Genomic DNA, 19904 nt, shown 5'->3' on the forward strand with positions numbered 1-19904 from the left:
AACAAAATATCTATGCTTCATATCATTTCCATATCGGCTACATATACACGTTACGAATACAATTTGCGGTTTAAACAAAAAAACCAGCTCATTTATTCATTTTATATTCTTCATGATTTAATTATTGATATCTTTTTATTTTAACTAATTTTAACCTTTTTAGGCAACATAATTAAAATCAAATGTCCGCTTCCACCAATAACTCAAAACGGGCTACATCCAAAAGCATAGGTTAATCACCATAGTATTTTTTTAAATGATTCACCCATTATATCAATGCAAGGTAGACATTACAATTAATGCACTTAATTAATTAATTGCCTATAATTTAATTGATAAATAATTTCTTCAATGTTTTAATAACTAAACTATTATATGTGACATAAATATTTTTTGGTATGCAGATGACTTTAATGATCAGCAGACAATTGGCGTCTCCCAACATAGTCATTTTCAACTCAATCAAATAGGTAATTTAACTAAATATCTAATGTCCTATTACTTATTGTTGTTCATGATTTGATTTTTAATATAATATAATAATTAGTAAAATATGAAAAACTAACAACTTCATAACAAATGATGTGCAGGTTCATCAACTAATTTAGATGATAATTCTATTAATCATGTCAATAACTTACACAATGATTATTCTGATCATATAGTGATTAGTACATCCGGTAATGTATTATTGTCTAAATTATAAGTATTTGTACCTTTAATTTTGCATTACTTTCATGTCACTTTGTATGACATGGTCCTAAATGTTTTTCACAGAACAAATGTCTCAATACTGGGAAATTGGAGAACCAAATTCAGTTTGTAATTATTGTGGTGCAATCATGTGATTCGAAGAAAGAGTACAAAAGCAATAATGCAACAAATCCTAAATTTTCTATGTGTTGTTCTCAAGGAAGAATTGTGCTTCCTCATTACAAGAAAGCACCTCAACCATTGCACGATTTATTTCACAAACATGACACAAGAACACAAGTTATTTATGGATAACATTAGATCATTCAATAGCATGTTTGCTTTCACATCTATGGGTGGTAAAATTCAAGGTGAAATAAACAATGGCCATGCACCTCCAATGTTTGTCATGAATGGCCAGAACTATCATCAAATCGGAAGTCTCCTCCCTCTTCCTGGAACTCAACCTAAATTTGCTCAATTATACATTTACGACACTGAAAATGAGATAAAGAACACAATGGAAGTGGTTAGGTATTTATTTCACTATCAAGTTTTACATTACAATATACTTTTAATATATATATATATATATATATATATATATATATATATATATATATATATATATATAAATGTGCACAATTAATTTTCTTTCCATCTTTTTTTTAGAATGGAAGACAATGCTGCATCACTGAAAGCCGGAATAGTTAATGAAATAAAGGACGTTCTTGATGAATATAATAAATATTGCAAACATTATAGAATGGTTCGTCAAAAAATCAGTGAATGTAATGTACCAATATTGCGGTTGCGAATCTTAGGTAAGAGAGGTTATGACGGCCGGAGGTACAATCTACCCACGACTTCAGAGGTAGCTGCATTAATTGTAGGTGATTTTGATAGTGATAAATTTGAGAGAGATATCATTGTTGAGACTCAATCTGGTTGGTTAAAACGTATTTCAATTTTGAGTTCAACTTACTTGCCATTGCAATATCCATTACTATTTCCTCGAGGAGAAGATGGATATTGGGAAGGAATCCAATACAATGATGTATCAGATGCACCAACAATAAAAAGAGGAATGGTAACTATCAAAGAGTGGTTTTCTAGAATCCAACAAAGAGAAAATGACATGGCACCGTTGTTGTTTGCTAAACGTTTATTTCAACAGTTTTTGGTTGATGGTTATAGCATGATAGAGTCTTCCAGATTAAAATGGGTTCGAAACCATCAAAAAGAATTGAGGGCCGACATGTATAAAGGTCTCACAGAGGCAATTCTTAGAGGAGAGACTGATCCTTCAACCACAGGAAGACGAATTGTGTTACCGTCAAGTTTTGTAGGAGGCACACGGTACATGCTTCAAAACTACCAAGATGTTATGGCTATTTGTGCATGGACTGGATATCCTGATTTATTTATTACTTTTACATGCAATCAAAAATGGCCAGAATTAGTTACATTTTTTTCTAAATACAATCTAAAATCAGAAGACATGCCTGATTTAGTTTGCAGAATATTCAAGATTAAACTTGATCATTTCATAAAGGATATAAAGAAAGGACAATTATTCGGAAAAGTCAAAGCAGGTATTTATCTAATTATATTTTAATGTTGAATTATATGCAATTAATTGTTAGATTTATTAATCACCTATTTTATTTTATCTTCATTTCCAGTGATATACACAGTTGAATTTCAAAAACGTGGATTACCACATGCTCATATTTTGGTATTTCTACATCCTAAATTTCAATGCATAAATCCTAATGATATCGACAAAATAGTATCAGCTGAGATTCCTGATAAAGAAGATGATATAGAACTATTTAAAATAGTCTCTTCACTTATGATTCATGGTCCATGCGGTGCTCAAAATAAAAAAATCTCCTTGCATGCAAAATGGAAAGTGCACAAAGTATTTCCCAAAGAGGTTTCTCGATAACACCACTATTGATGCAAGTGGATATCCGATATATAGGAGAGATAATGGTAATTTCATTAAAAAGGGTGAGTCTTTTGCAGATAACAGGTTTGTCGTACCATATAATAGACATCTCCTACTAAAATACAATGCTCATATAAATGTTGAATGGTGCAATCAGTATCGATCTATTAAGTATCTTTTTAAGTATGTCAACAAAGGGCATGATCATGTTACCGCAAGCTTCTATAATAGTGACAATGGAACCAAGGATTTGGAAATTTCTGATGAAACTAAAATGTATTGTGACTGTAGATATTTGTCATCGTATGAAGCAGCTTGGAGAATATTTAGTTTTTACATTAACTATAGAGAACCTTCTGTTGAGCGACTACCTTTTCATTTAGAAAATTAACAATATATTGTTTACGATGATGTTGCTCCAATTAACCGGGTTATCAATAAGCCAAATATAGAAAATACCAAATTTTTGGCATGGATGGAAGCAAATAAAAAATACGAGGAAGGAAGAAATCTTACATACAATCAATTTCCTTTAAAATTTGTTTGGAAAGATTCAGAAAAACAATGGTCTCCCCGTAAAAAAGGTTTCACAATTGGTAGAGTTCATTTTGCACCACCTGGATCAGGTGAGAGATATTATTTGAGAACTTTGTTTAATTATGTCAAAGGTCCTCGAACTTACCAGGAAATCAAGACAGTAAACAACGTGTTATATGATACATTTAAAGACGCATGTTTTGCTATGGGTTTATTACATGATGATAAAGAATACATAGATGCCATTATAGAGTCCAGCAATTGGGGTACATGTACTTTTTTGCGAATTATTTTTGCAACCCTTTTAATTTCAAAACAACTATCCAGACCAGAAGATGTTTGGCAGAAAACATGGCAGTATTTACGTGATGACATCTTGCCTATGCAAAGACTCATTCTTCAATTTCCAAGTATTTCTATATAGAATAACTAATATAATTTTTTCCACAAAACACTAAGTTAGTTCAAATACACTTTTTATCTAATCACCTAAATTTATATATTGTGTATGCTGCTAAATTTAATTAATTATTATGGCAGATTTGGAATTATCAGATGATGACATAAAAAGTTTAGTATTACAAGAACTCGAATCATTTTTGCAGAGCAATAATAGAAGTTTAAGTGATTTTCCCACAATGCCTCAAATAGATGCATCTCTTACATCTGAAAGCCAAAATAGACTCATTTATGATTATTTGAATTATGATAGACAATTTTTTGCTTTAGAACATGCTCAATTAATGTCAACTATGACTGTTGAACAGAGAATAGTATATGACAAAATTATGGCACGAGTTGCAGAAAATAAACCAGGCATTTTTTCCTATATGGGCATGGTGGCACTGGAAAAACTTACATTTGGAGGGCTATGTCAGCAGCATTAAGATCTAAAGGAGATATTGTGTTAACGGTGGCATCGAGTGGAATTGTTGCCTTGCTTATTCTTGGAGGAAGAACAGTCCATTCAAGGTTCTCTATACCGCTAGACATTGATGAGTATTCCACTTGCGGTATTGATCAAAATACCCACTTAGCACAATTGATAGAAAAAACAAAACTCATTAAATGGGATGAAGCACCAATGTTCCATAAGCATTGCTTTGAAGATGTTGATAGAACTTTCAGAGATGTTCTTCGCTTTTGTAATAATGGGAATTTAAATATTCCTTTTGGGGGAAAGGTTATTGTTTTTGGAGGAGACTTCAGACAAATTCTACCAGTTATTCCTAAAGCAATAAGACAAGATGTGGTTCATGCTACCATTAAATCCTCATATCTTTGGGATTATTATGAAGTCCTGATGTTGCATACAAATATGAGGCTATTTACTAGGAGCCCTGATGTTGATGTTAGACAAAGAAAATTGTTTTCAGATTGGGTGTTAGGGATTGGTGATGGAACACTTGGAGAACAAGGTGATGAGTATATCACACTTGAAATTCCAGATGATTTACTCATTACAAGTTCGTCTGATTCTATTTCATCTATTGTTCAGAGCATTTATCCGTCATTTTTGGATAACATGAATGATCCAACTTTTTTTCAAGACAGAGCTATACTTGCCCCAAAAAATGATATTGTTGATAACATTAATGACTACATGTTATCATTGATTCCGACTAAATTAAAAACATATCTAAGTTTTGACACTCCATACTCGGCGAATCCAGATATATATGTGCCTAATGATGTACACACACCTGAATTTTTAAACACGATTAGTGCATCTGGCCTTCCAAAACACGAGTTAAAACTCAAGGTTGGAGTACCTGTAATGTTATTGAGAAATATGTTAGAACATGAAATGTTCTGATCAATATTTCTAGTTTTAATGATAACAATATATATGAATTTTGTATAAGACAATGTGGTACTCTAATTATTCACGTTTTCCATTTCAGGAAAAGTCAAAAAGAGTATGCACAAAATCATCATTCAGAAGCTCTGACCCAGAAGATCTGGATGGGCTCGTCAGAACATGGTTTGGAAGACATCAGAAGATGGTCTTAAGGAAATCAGAACATGGTCTTGAAGGCATCAGAAGATGGCAGTCAGAAGCAATGCTCTGAAGATCAGATGGTATCACGCTTCAAAGAACTTCCATAGTCTGATGACTGAAGTTACATCTGCACCAACGCTGAAGACTCTGATATTAAGGCATCATTCTAATAGTATGAGTCCAAAAGCTAGTACAAGATGTAAAGGCTACAACGTCAAATCTGTCTGACTGACAAAAGGAACGTTAGAAGCTACAAAAGGCAAAGTCAACAAAAGCAGTTGAAGCATGGCTCGAGGTAGTTGACAAAAGAGTGAAACATTAAATGCAGCAGTGTACTATTCACGCAAAGCATTTAATGCTACCCAACGGTCACATTTCTCATTGCCTATATAAGAGAAGTTTTGATGCTGAAGCAGAAACCAACTCTCATGCTAAGTAACATTACGCTGCCAAATCGCTATCATACAAAAGAAGAAAAGAACTTCATATTCAACCTCATAAACCTGTAATATTTTAGGGAGTGTTAGAACTTAATCTTAATAGAAAAATCACTTGGTGATTATAGCTTATTAATAAGCACTTCAATCTCTTGTAGTATTGTTTTCTTTTGTATAAGGAAGTTCCTAGAGTGATCAAGTTGTGATCAGTATACTCTAGAAGACTTAGAAGTTGTCTAAGTGGAGAAGCATTGTAATCAAGGCTGATTAGTGGATTAAATCATCAGTTGAGGTAAATCACTCTGTAAGGGGTGGAATGGAGTAGTTTGGTTAACAACAAACCAGGATAAAAATATCTGTGTGATTATATTTTATCTGTCATTTTAAGAAACAACCTTTATTCAATCCCCCCTTTCTAAGTGTTTTTCACTCCTTCAATTGGCATCAGAGTGTCGGTTCTAGGTGCAAACACTTAACCGTGTTAGTGAAAAGATTCAGGAAGAAAAACACGATATGACAAATTCTTCTACTCCAATTCCAACTGCTACTGAACAAAGCAACAATGGTAACTCGAGTTCTAATGGATTCAATAGACCACCAGTATTTTATGGTGAGAACTTTGAATATTGGAAAGATAGACTTGAAAGTTACTTTCTTTGCCAAGATGGTGACTTATGGGATCTAGTATTGGATGGTTACACATATCCAGTATATGCTCAAGGAGTTAAGCTCGCCAGATAGGCTATGAGTGATGATCAAAAGAAAGAGTTCAAGAATCACCACAAATCAAGAACTATACTGTTAAATGCCATCTCACACGCTGAGTATGAGAAGATCACAAACAGAGAAACTGCTCATGACATCTTTGAATCTCTGAAGATGACTCATGAAGGAATTGCTCAAGTCAAGGAGACAAAAGCTCTGGCTCTCATCCAGAAGTATGAAGCATTCAAGATGGAAGATGAAGAAAACATTGAATTAATGTTCTCCAGATTCCAGACTCTGACTGTTAGATTGAGAGTGCTTGACAAAGGATACACAAAAGCTGATCATGTTAAAAAGATAATCAGAAGTCTACCTAAAAGAAGGGGACCAATGTTTACAACATTCAAGATTGCAAAGAACTTGAATGAAGTATCTCTTGAGGAGCTTATAAGTTCTCTGAGGAGCCATGAGATTGAGCTTGATGCAAATGAGCCTCAGAAGAAAGGTAAGTCAATTGCTTTAAAATCTAAAAATAAAAACTGTGCTAACGCTTTTTAGGTTGAAGAGGAAGGATCTGACGAGTCAGAAGAAGAAGATGAACTGTCTCTTCTGTCCAGAAGGGTGAATCAACTCTGGAAGAGCAAGCAGAGAAGATTCAAGAACTTCAAGAGACCTGAAAGGGAGAATCTTCTGATCCCAAAAGATCCGGCAAGAAGAAAGTTGTATGCTATGAATGTAAAGAGCCTGGACATTTCAAGAGTGAATGTCCTAAGCTTCAGAGGGAAAAGCCTAGAAAGAAGTTCGAAAAGAAAAAAAGGCATGATGGCTACATGGGATGAATCTGATTCATCTGATCAAGAGTCAGATTCTGAAGATGAGCAAGCCAACATAGCACTTATGGCAACAGTTGATGCTGAAGAAGAATCCACCTCTGATTCAGACTCTGAAGAGGTATTTTCTGAACTTACTAGAGAAGATTTAGTTTCCAGCTTATCAGAACTTCTGGAAGTCAAGAGTAAACTTAGTCTCAAATACAAAAAGCTCAAAGAGAGTTTTGTATCTGAAACTAAGAGATTTGAAATAGAAAACTCTGAGCTAAGAGAAAACGTTTTAAAATTAACTCAAGATGTTGAATCTCTGAAAACATCTTCAAGTTTGGTGACATAAGATGTAAAAAGCATGAAAAGTAAATAAGGACAATAAAATAGGGTTTGAAAACGATTTGAGAAAACTGTGCCAAGATTAGTGTTCATTAGTTTGCTTCATATATACTCTAATGATCATGTATATGAACCTCTTAATGATTAATATAACCACATATCCTTTTGATATCGTTTATCTCTAAAGAAATATTATGAATATTATCATATCAACCGTTAGATGATCTCTCATGTCGACAATCGACATGATAATCTTTAAAAACTCGATACAAGTGATTATCAACTCACAAATCTATCTCTAGAGTTTGTTTATTGATAGATGAATATCTTTTAGATCTAGGTTTGAAACATATCACTCAATAGTGATCCAAAACAACAAATAGAACATGAATAACAAGATATTCACCATATATTAATCATTAACCAAGTTTATACACAAAAGATCAAAAGAAATACATATTTATAAACTAACTACCTCTAATCTTGACACAAGATGAAACTTAGCTCTCCATAGCCATGGAAGCTTCACCAACAAGTAACATAACAAGATTTGGTAGCATCAAACTCAAAGAAAGATGAAGAAAGATGCTTGGAAATCTTGAAAATATACTTGAAAATAGTTTTTCTCTTCTCTTCTCCTTTGCCCTAACTTTCTTACAAAGTATCTTATGATTAAAAGTAGGTAAGACCCTCCAAAATATCATGTTAAAGTGCCTAAACACAAGTGACCAAAAAGTAGGTCCGCTAAGCGGCCTAGGTCCACTAAGCGGATAACTCAAAATATATGTTTTGTCTTCAGCATCCGCTTAGCGGATCCCTCCCGCTAAGCGGACTCAAATTTGGATTTCGCCTCTGCCAAGCCTCGCTTCAAGCGAGGTGATGAAACTTTGGAGCATAAGCGCTCTTGTGGTCCGATTAGCGGACCTTCTAATACAAATCTTCTTCTTTTAGTCTCCAAACCTCCTTCCAAGCTCATTCCATCAAAGACTTTCATTCCAAGCTTGCCAAAATAGTCAATACCTATATAAAAGGTAAATAAAATTCATAAAACTTAACTTATGTACAATCTAAACAAAATGTTATTTATTTACATAAGATTACACTAAAAGGAATCAAAACTTGGTGAAAGAGTTAAGAAATACCACAAAATCTATGAACAAAATATGTACAAATAGGATTCTAACAACGGACTAATGTACATGTTCCAAAATTTATTACAATTAAACTATAACTAAATAAGGCCTCATAAAATATTTGTAACTGTAAAATTGTGCTTAAATAAGACCGCTATTTGTTTTGTTTATGGTTAAACTACTATTAATGATAAAAATGGATGATATATACACAGGACCTCCCAAAACTTGAGATAACTCTTCAATTAACAATGATGTTATTTTAACTCATTTTCAAAAAATGGATGATAGACGAATTTCATTATAAATGTATTGCATTAAATGATATTATTTCTTATTTTCACTCTACTTAGTTCATCGCCAGAACAATAAGAAATGTTTGGATTCGCCCCTGATTTCTATTGAATATTTCGAAAAGTTCAATAAAAATTCATACTGTCATATCAAATTTTTAGAAATATCTAGTAGAAGAAAAAACTAAGACGGTCAATCGGATTTTTTGAAATATCAAGAAAATTCATTCTAAATCTCAACCATTAAACATATACTACCAATTTTTTTGATGTCATTTATGGATTGTACCTTTTATTACACGTTTCTCTTTTTTTTTTTATTAAAAGACGTGTTTTTCTATAATGTACAATATGAAACAATTTTATATTTCTATAGAAACTAGTAAAACTGTGCGTGTAAATTTAAAATGAATGATTTAATTATAAAAGAATAATAATTATATAAATTCAATTGTATTGAATAACCATATAAAAAAGGACCTGTGAGATGGAAGAAAAAAAATGAAATTTTAATATTTGAAAATAAAAATTGTCTCTAAAATAAAGATAATTGTTGATTAAAATAAAACAAACATTGTGATGATAATGATTCGTGAGCTAAAAATATTATTTGATGTGATATAAAATTTCGACTCAGATAGCAACACATTTAAAGGTGCTGCAATGCGGCCACTCCAGAGCCATGTCAGAGAATCCTCTTATCGATGCCAAGTCACAAGTGTGAAAAGCTCAACGGTTGCCTACGAGACATCGCCTTCGTAATTGTGGTAACAATTATCCTCCCTGTGATTCAAGGGGAGGAGACAATACTCCACCAGAAGATCACCGCCCTAGAAGATCTTCATCCCATTGTCCTTCGAAAAGAACACGAACACAATGCCATTAATTGGTCCACTGCCCAGTGTCGGCGTAACTCGTTCACCACACATATCATTAAGTGTCATACCTATAAGTCTTTGTAGAAGTCTTCAAAGTTGGAGTCTTATGATGGCAATAGATACCATATGAACACATCAAGCATGTTGACACCATGTTAGACTACCACCTAGCTAGAGGAACAATTAAATGCAAACTCTTTGTTTCACCTTGAATGCACATGACTTGGCTTAGTTCAAATTCCTATAAGGCAACTCCATCGGCTCATGCAGGACCTTATGTGACGAATTCGCCTTCCACTTTACTGTGTGAAAGCGTTAACTGAAGACAGTGGCCATGCTCAATGTCATTTACTAGTGGAATAAGGAGACACATGGGGAATAAATCGAAAAATTAATGAAGGAGACTGTAGAAGTGAGAGGAGCCAGCGACAGACACAATTAATGGATCTTTGAGAAAGACTCGAGGTCGGACTCCATGTTCAGGGAGAAACTAGGATTAGAATAACCCCTAAGTATAAGCGAACTGATTGCTTGGAACCAACCATAAATTAATTATGAGGAGAAGCTACTCCTGAAGACGTTGAGAGGAATAAGGCATTTGGAAATGTAAAGTAGGGAGACAACAAACGCCACACGAAAAGAGATAATGAGAAGAAAAAGGGATCTCGATCCAAGTTCTGAAAATGCACGCCGTTGAAGACAGCCATAATGATAAGTTTGAAGGAATGTGCCAATACTGAATTCAATGAAGTCAGGGTAAAATACCCTCACGTTGTGAAGGAGTAAACACAGACTGATAAAACAAAATACTGTAAATATCATAAATGTCACAGACATGAAACGGATGAATGCTTCCATTTGAAAGATGCAATAGAAGATTTAATAAAAAGGTAAGAATTGATAGATACACTAAATAGGACGCCCGAGGAGAACGATGAGAATTGCATGGATTTTCCATGAAAATTAGTTGGATGGAGTGAATCCTTGCACAAAAAAGCTTTCCCATGCTAGTATGGTACACCGTCCAAGAAAATAGTAGAAATAATTGAAGGCATAGAAAATGGAGAGATGACAGTGAAGAGGAAGACAACATGAAAGGGAAACGACCATTCATAGCTTCCATCTCAGAGGGATATCATTTTATTTCATCTATCATATGAGGGTTCCCACCATCAAAGATGCCATCAATTGTCAAGAGATAAATTGCAGAATTATCATCCATTAATTAGAATCAGGAATCGTCTTCAAGGAAGAGGCATGAACGACCCATTCCAGTCTTTAGTCACAACGAGAAAGTTAGGGGTATTCCAAATGAGATATTAATATTGGTGAAAAGGACAACCATGGCTAACTTTGTCATCTTGCGGATTCTCATTGACGAAGGGAGTTCATGTGACATTATGTATGATTAAGTGTTTACCAAGTTAGGCTTAAGGAGAAAAACACTATCATGTAACGTGGGAAATAACTTGCAAGTCTTTAATAGGCCAGTAACCTACCATTAGGGCTTCATCGAGATACATGTTACTTTTAGAGAAGGGAATGACACCAGGATGGTGGACATTCAATTCCCTGTGGTTTCATGTAAATAGTCTACAAGTTCATTTTGGGAAGACCGTCCATAGTAGCTTTGGATACAATATTGACCACCGTCTATTTAAAGATCAAGTACCATAAAATCAATGCAGACTTATTTGATATCTCCCCTAACGGAATTTTAGGCATCGTCTCCAATGTGACATGTCATCAACCGAATATTAACCCTTCTACCATGTATGTTGCAGAGAGAGAAAGAGAGACAAATAGAGAGAGACTCATTTTCAAACATAGATGAATATATATTATTTCGTTCACCAAATAATCACACGATATTTAAGAATAAGACCAATAATAATTTATATACAACAATCAAACTCTTTAAAGCATGACATTATGAGACGTGAATTCATAGGTTACAACTAACAAGTAAAATAAAGTTGTTGATATATACTCTAGTGGCACAGTTCTCTTGTCTGCGGAATGAAACGAAAAGCCCAGAATATGTTTTCTTGAAAAAGACTGAATCACTAGGGATTAGCCCCTTTGCCGCACATAAATCCTTCCACTTCCCGCTGAGAAACCCCGGTTTAAGGTGTGCATCAATCAAAGTTACATTCCAGATCTTGACTGATACATCCCAGCCGTATATTACCCCATCCTTAAATCATCACAACCTTTCATTAATATGAGTTTTTGTTAAGATTTTTCCATAATACCCCTCTTCCTTTTCATCAAGAAACTCGAATTCAACAAACTCTGGTTCTTCAAACATTGGCTGCAACTTCATTTTCGCGTAACTCTCTTCGGTAAGGATCTGCGAGGTACGAGATTGACTTAAAAATTATCATCATCCCAAAATTATCACTTTTTATTGATCAATTAACCACCTCCTTCCAAAAATTATTTATTAATTAAATACAAAATATCAATTCAAACAAAACCATCTCACTCTATTAATTTCCGCACTCTATTTATTTAATTTTTATTTTTTTAAAAATTTCTATTTTTATTAAACAAACAAAACAACGTTTTGTTATAAATTAAACTTATTTCCTATTTTGTTTTTTGATTGGAAACACATTTTGTTATTATATTAAATTTAATGTTTCCTATTTTTTAGTTGATTGGAAACTGATTAAATACATTATTAACAAATCATCATATTTATTAATAATAATAAAAATAATAATAATAATAATAATAATAATAATAATAATAAATAAAATAATAAGTAAATATTTAAAGGCCTAAAATTCCAAATCATATAACCATAATAAAACCACAAACCACCCACGTTCTTTTTAAAATAAAATCTATAATTCACCATTTATTATAAATTACTAAATTCCAAATCATCATAAAAATATTTATTATTAAATTCCAGCCACATTCTTTTTAAAATAAAATATATAATTTACTGTTTATTATTAATTATTAAATTCCAAAGCATCATACTCGCTATTAATCTCCTAAAATATTTATTAGTTTCCTAATTTTTTAGTGAAAAATTTAAAACATTACTTATTACTTATTACTAGACGTACACCTGTGCGATGCACGGTTATATTTTATTAAAATATTGTTAATGATTATTATTATTATAGAAAAAAATTAAAATACATTTTTATAATATTTTTATATTGATTGTATTTCTAATTTAAAATATAAATTAATTGCTTTGATGTCTTATAGCAATATTTGATATTTTCAAATTAAGTTATATTATAAAATAAAATAGTTGTTATAATTATTGATGAAAGTTTTATAAATAGGTGAGATTTAAAAGAATTAGGGAAATTATTATAAAGGATGACTCAGTAATAAGAAGAAAAAAATTAGGCATAATTACAGTTTTGATCCCCCTATTTTTCATGATTCACGAAATTGGTCCCCCTATTTTAAATTTAAACAGTTTTGGTCCCCTATTTTAAATTTAAATAGTTTTGCTCCCCCTTTCATAATTTTGCACTTAAAATTAACGTTACTTTTACTTTTTAAATGATAAATTACTTGTAAAATATGACAATCGTATATAAACTTATTATTGAACTTTGTAGATAAAAATATAACTCAAAAATTAAAAAATCTCATCGATTTTCTTTGAAAAAACATGAAAGGGGGACTAAAACTGTATAAATTTGAAATAGGAGGACCAAAACTGTTTAAATTTAAAATAGAGGGACTAATTTTGTGAATTAGACAAAATAGGGGACCAAAACTGTAATTTAGCCAAAAAATTATGGATTATATCTTAACCTATTTTTAATATTAATAAATTATTAATTATAATTATAATATTGAAATAATAGTAAAGAAAATCAATTTTTACAAAGAATAGTTTTCTTCTCAACTATATTGCAAATTGTAAATAGAGAAGGGTGGAGATCATTTTTCATATGTAGTAGTTTATTCAAATATGTTAGTTTAGTATGATATATGATAAAGTGCTTAGTGAATTACTCCAAAATTTTGTATTTTTCTCTTTCATATTTTTTATTTAATTTATTATTATTATTATTATTATTATTATTATTATTATTATTATTATTATTAATAATAATATTAATATTATTATTAAAAATATAATTTTGGATATTAATATTATTAAGTAATATTATGCTTATATTAGTTAATTAGTTATTAATAGTAGAAATATAATTTTAACGAAAAATTATGAGGGTGGAGGACTTAGTTGGATTAGAAAAAAATAAAGGTAAAATTGTGAATTGTATTTTATTTATAAAATCGTGACATCACCCTTTTATAAGAATTATTGTGTAGATATTGATCAATTTTTTTATCAACTATGATTTATATTTAAAATCGGATGACTATCTTTAGTTATTGAAAACTAAGCATAAATAAAATAAGAACTGAGTAAAATGATAACTATAAGAAAGTAAGAATTGTATAAAACAATCAATAATAGAATTTTTTACATGTATTATATGAACCTTTAAATTATTATATATACAGAGAAAGAGAAAAAGAGAAATTCCATGTAAATTTAGAGAATAAAATAACATGACTAAAATTGAATGCATAAAAAATTTGTAGGGGGTAAAATATTTCATTTTTTTAATATGGACTAAAATTAAAATTTGAGATTAGGAATAAAAACATATTTAACTCAAAACTTATATCTATAAAATAACATCAATAAAATTAATTAGAAGAAAGTAAAATGATATAACATTATATGATAAAAAATAAAAATTGTAAAAACAACCAATAATAAAATATTTTACATGTATTTATGAACCTCAAAATTATTATATAAACTACGTATATTTTCATGAGAGAAAAAGAGAAAATTCTCGTAGATTTAGAAAATAAGATACATGTATTCATCTTTTTAATGAAAATTAGATTTTTCTTGATAACTCTGGATAAGTGCAGTCGGTCTTTTGAATAACATTTGCTACATAACACCCACTCTCACACATTCTTCAATAGGCATCTCCTGCAAATACACAAAGAAATGAATATTATGTTTAGCATGTAACATCAATGAAAAAGCATGTAACATCGATGAGAAATCAAATCAACATGCATTAAGAATGTAAATATTTCTCTATTCAATGTCATAAAAAAAAGATGCTCACTTCCTATTATTTATAATTTAGGTTTATATATTTAGGTAACTGTCTCCACGTTTTTAAAAACTTAATTAGTTACTTAAATTGATTTAGTGGGTGTCATGTCCACTAAAGTAGAAAAACTCAAAAATTCATTCCAAAAGCAAAGAGAAAAAAGAAAAAGCAACATCGAATTTAGGTTATGGAAATATGGAGTAACTTGTTGCACAAAGTGGACTCTATATCTAGAAAAGAGGATTAATTTGTCTCGAAAAAGAAAAGCAACAAGATTTGGAAGATGAAGTATCCACCATAACATGGATGATGAGGCGTCAAGCTAATAACGTTAAACGAGCGCTTCTTGGAAGGAAATCCGAGGGAGATACATCTAAATGTTCTAGTATGGTTTAATTGAGATATACTGAAGGATAAGCAGGTTTATTGTAATTGACTGAAATGCCACATCAAACGAGGTTTACTATGTAGGTTGTCATCTCTAACCAACTTGGCAAGGACAAATAAAGTCAAACACATTATTTCATCATGAGAGAGCATTACAGTATGTATTTATTATTCATAACTTGCTATATTACTATTTGATTTCATTTGAATTGTTTACACACACTAAGACACATTATTTATTTTTTCCCTGAGCCTTTTAGCCATCCCATTTAGTCGTATTTATCCTTGTTAATCCACTTTGAGCTTGTATATCCATTTGAGCTTGTATATCCATTTTATTGTTATCATCTTAACATCATAACCCTCTGCCCAAGCACTCTCTACCCTGTTCAGAGTTAGTAAGTTGAGTTCTCGAATATGTGTTTATTCTATGTTTAGGGTTATTGCTGGAATAACAACTTTTAAGTTTGCGGTATCTTTGTAGAAACTGAGGAATATGAATGAACACTAGTGAATATGATAATTTAAAAGAAAATAAAAGTTAAAAATTCAACTAATTAGAAAGAAATAAAAAAAGAAAATAAAAATGAAAAAGAAGTCATCAGAATACTCACAGGAAGGAGTCAGAAATCAACTAGAAATTAAAATGAAAATTCAAAAGTTGAACTCTCCATAGCACTTAAAAGAACTCAATGAAAAAAATACCTCAACAGTAGTCCCTTAATTTAGACATAATGCTGAGAATAATCTTATTGACTCTGAATATTATCTCATTTTCCAAACATATGCTACCCGAGCCTTAACCCCCATTATAACTATAAAAGACCTCAAAAAATGAGTGTATTATGCATATTGTTATCTGTTTAGAATATATTCAAGTTTATGGTATAAATTTGCATATTGAAAATTTGGAGCGAATAAACACATAAACACCTGAGATATTTGGTGAGAATGTGCGATTAGATGAAAAATGAAGTAGTATCATCAAGTAAAAATGTGGAAGATTAGTCGACATCGGTAAATAGGCAAAGCTTAAGATCATAGTAAGATAAAATCACAAAGGATCCCAAAGGTATAGAATAACAAAGGCATAGACACTGAGGAAGGACTGTCCAAAACTGTTGTGTTACTTGGGAAGTAATTCAATAAAATTATGAATATAATGGATAGAAGAGGAAGACCCGGTGTCAAGAACATCTCATCTGACATCAGGAACAACAATGATTCTCAGAATGATACCAGATCTGAAGAAAAGTCCAATCAAGCAAATGTATTTGATGTTATGAGTGTGATGAACATGGTCACATTAGAGAAAAATGTCCATCCTATCTCAAGACTCTAAAAAAAGGGTTGACTGTATCTTGGTTTGATGATGATGAGTCAGAAGATGAATCTACTACTGAAACTTCCAAACTTGTGATGTCTCTTTTTGGTAGATGGGAAGATGAAATAGAATCTTGTGGTGAGAATGACCTTTATAAAAACCTGAATGTGTTCTACAAGGATATTGTCATACCCCAAAATTTTCCCATCATATTTCAAGATACCCCGACTCACCTGACTTTCAAATGCTCAAGACTATGCAAGAATTAGGCACATTTACCTCTCTCCTAATCAACAAGCACCCAACTAGGGTTTTGTCTTTCTCCAGGTAAAATCAGGTTCTGATGCCTCAAATGGACTTCATGGCCTCTGATATGCTTCAAAGAATCCTCACACCAAGTTTTAAGCTCTGATTCATAAGATTGTTCAGTCAAGTGCTAAAATGATCAATAATCGACTAGTTTGCCCTAAAAGTCTACTATGGTCAACTTATAGTCAAAACTCCTGATTTTTGGTCAACATCAACATTTTGAAGTTATATTCATAATTTGATCAAGGTTGATCATGATTCATCAAGGAAAGTTCAGAAATCAACAAAACCCAAAGTTTCTAAATTAGACTTTTTTGACTAAAAGTCAATTGAACTTTGACCGGCCATAACTTTCACATGGCTCATCAGAAATTTCCCAAAAAAAGCCCATTTTGAAGGAAATTGAATTCTCTACAATTTTGTATCTCTAAAGCCAAGGCCAAAAGTACTTCATTTGAGAGATATAAGCCAAAACATTACAGGTCTTTTTGAAAGTCAATCAAAAGCTGTTTTTTGTCATAGCCAATATCATCAAGATAAAATCTCCAAATGCAAAACGTATTCCAAAGTGGCTTGTAGAGGACATCTTGGGATTTTCAAAAAGTCCTAGAACACTTCCATACAATAAAAAGTAAGAGAGATATGCTAGGTACAAGTTGGTCGATTTTTTAGAAAGGCTTGAATTCCTAATTTGCTTATTTCATATTTTTGAGTATTGGGCCTTAAGACTTGGACTTTCCACGTGATTTTTAGCTTGAGGGAGGCCCATTGGTCATATAAAATTTATTTCATGATTTTTATTTCATTTATATTTGATTTTATTCATCTAAATTCAAATTAAATCAAATAAAATCAAGTTTTATTGAGATAAAATTTTATGAATCAATTCTCCAAATATTTGATCCAATCAAATCTCATTCAATGGCCAAGATTGAACAAGAAATGTGCATAAAATAGAATGAGGAGCAAATATAGAAAGATTTCATGCAAATCTTTTTCAATTTCCACATCACTTAATTCATTCAATCTCTTGCCAAACTTCAACCCTAAATCTCACTTTCTATATAAGTACATACATTCTGAGCAACAAGGGCACGAAAAAAAGGAGAGAAGGCTAGGGTTTTCAAAGAAACAAAAATCAAAGAAAGAGGTGGAACTAGGAGTCCTCGTTGCAGCCACTTTTAAAGCTTTACACTCATCCTATGCAATTTCTAAGGTAATATATGGTAAGAATGCATTGTTAAATAAACTCCATGATGCCCTGAACACATGTCTCATCTTACTCATATTCATTCACACTTTTGATTTTCGTGAATCATGTGTCGCCATGTTTTAATTAAAACTAACCGTGTCTTTGAGTTCTGGATGATGTTTAGAGTGGATGAGAACCATTTGTAGTAAGGTTTGAAGCCGGAATCGAGAGTCACCATTGTTAGGGCTTCGGAGGTCTCAACTTCGTACCTCACGTTACAGGAACTTTCAGGCCAAACAGCCACCACCAATGGACTCAGGGCACCTTAATTAGGGGATCTGGGTATTCTTTGATATTGTTTAACGTGTATTTTTTTGAGTTTGAATTTCTATAAGAATGGCCATGGAATTTCGCAAGAGATGTCGCAGCAATTTTCGAAGCAGAATCCGCAGCAAATCTGAGCAGAAAGAGGAAGAAGGTGCACAGTGCCATTGGACTTGTTGACCCACGCGTGATGGTTTTATTGGTCAGTTAAAAGGTCACGTTCCTCTCTCCATCTCTTATTGGTCAGTCAACCGGCGCGAATTTCCTCTCTCTGCCTGATTGGTCACACGTGCGTCAATGGGGGCCCAATTCTGACTGTCTTTGACTTTCCCTATTAATTCATGCGTTTGTTATTTATTATACTCAATGCATTACACTAACGACTAATAAACTGCAGTACATTTGGCAAAGGGAGTATGCGTGTGATATGTGAAACCTGGGTTCGAGCCTTACGCAGTGCAGATATTTTTTTGTGCAAATTGTGTTTTATGCAGCGTTCATAGATCCAACGTGCGCCGCCCATCAAAGTGTATGGTATACCCTCAGCACCAGCCACAAGATAATTACACGCTCCGATCCAAAGGCCCTGGGAGTGCAACCCATGGTGCACCACCAAAAAGTCCCCACACTGGATTGCCACCTCAAGTTTCCTTCTTCTTTTTATTTCCTTTATGTTTGTTGTTGTTTTTTTTTGTTTGTTTATTTTAATTAACCACCAATCATTTTTAATTAACAGTTAACATAATAATTAATTAGGTCATTAGTTTAGTTAATTAGAAAATTAGGCTTAATAGTTTAATTAACCTAATTTAATTAAATTTCTTAGGTAGATAATTTAGATTTAATTTAATATTAATTAGTTAAGATAATTATAATTTAGGTTTTTTTAGCTAATTAATTCTTTTACTTGATTTAATAATTAGGGAAATTAAGATTTAATTAATCTAGACATTAAGGTTTTCTAAAATAATTTTAATTAAGTAAGTAATTGAGTTAGAATTAGATTAATTTAGGATTAGTTTAATAATTAATTAATTTAGGTTTTCACTTAATTTTTCCAATTCCAAATTTCTCCCGATTCTCTTCTCATCTCAAACTCTCAATGATTGTCGCGTGATTGTGTATTTATTTGTTAAAATTATTTCATGTGGTTTAAATATTAGAAATTATGTATAGGTCGCAAAAGGTTTTTTTGTAATAGTAATTAGGATTTACTTTCTCGCACTTTAACTTCCGCACTCCCCCACTTTTTTGGCTATGTACTTCCCCCCATCCCGAAGCCTTGTAATAGCGTAGGACATTTACGTTTCCGCACTTTATTTTTCTGTAAATATATTAACTGCTAGATGTATGCTTAGGATTGTATGGCAAGATTTAAAATCAATCGCTAGCTAACTTAACGCAAGATTAAATACTCGAATTAAACACACTTCTCACACATTCA

General features: G+C 31.9%; 1 pseudogene; it reads left to right on the forward strand.

The window, feature by feature from the left end:
* The first annotated feature begins 276 nt into the window (after window positions 1-276).
* Window positions 277-5000, forward strand: LOC131625889 (uncharacterized; annotated as a pseudogene).
* The last annotated feature ends 14904 nt before the right edge of the window (window positions 5001-19904 follow it).

This window comes from Vicia villosa, unplaced genomic scaffold (genome assembly GCF_029867415.1).
Source record: "Vicia villosa cultivar HV-30 ecotype Madison, WI unplaced genomic scaffold, Vvil1.0 ctg.000248F_1_1, whole genome shotgun sequence".
Taxonomy (NCBI): Eukaryota; Viridiplantae; Streptophyta; class Magnoliopsida; order Fabales; family Fabaceae; genus Vicia; species Vicia villosa.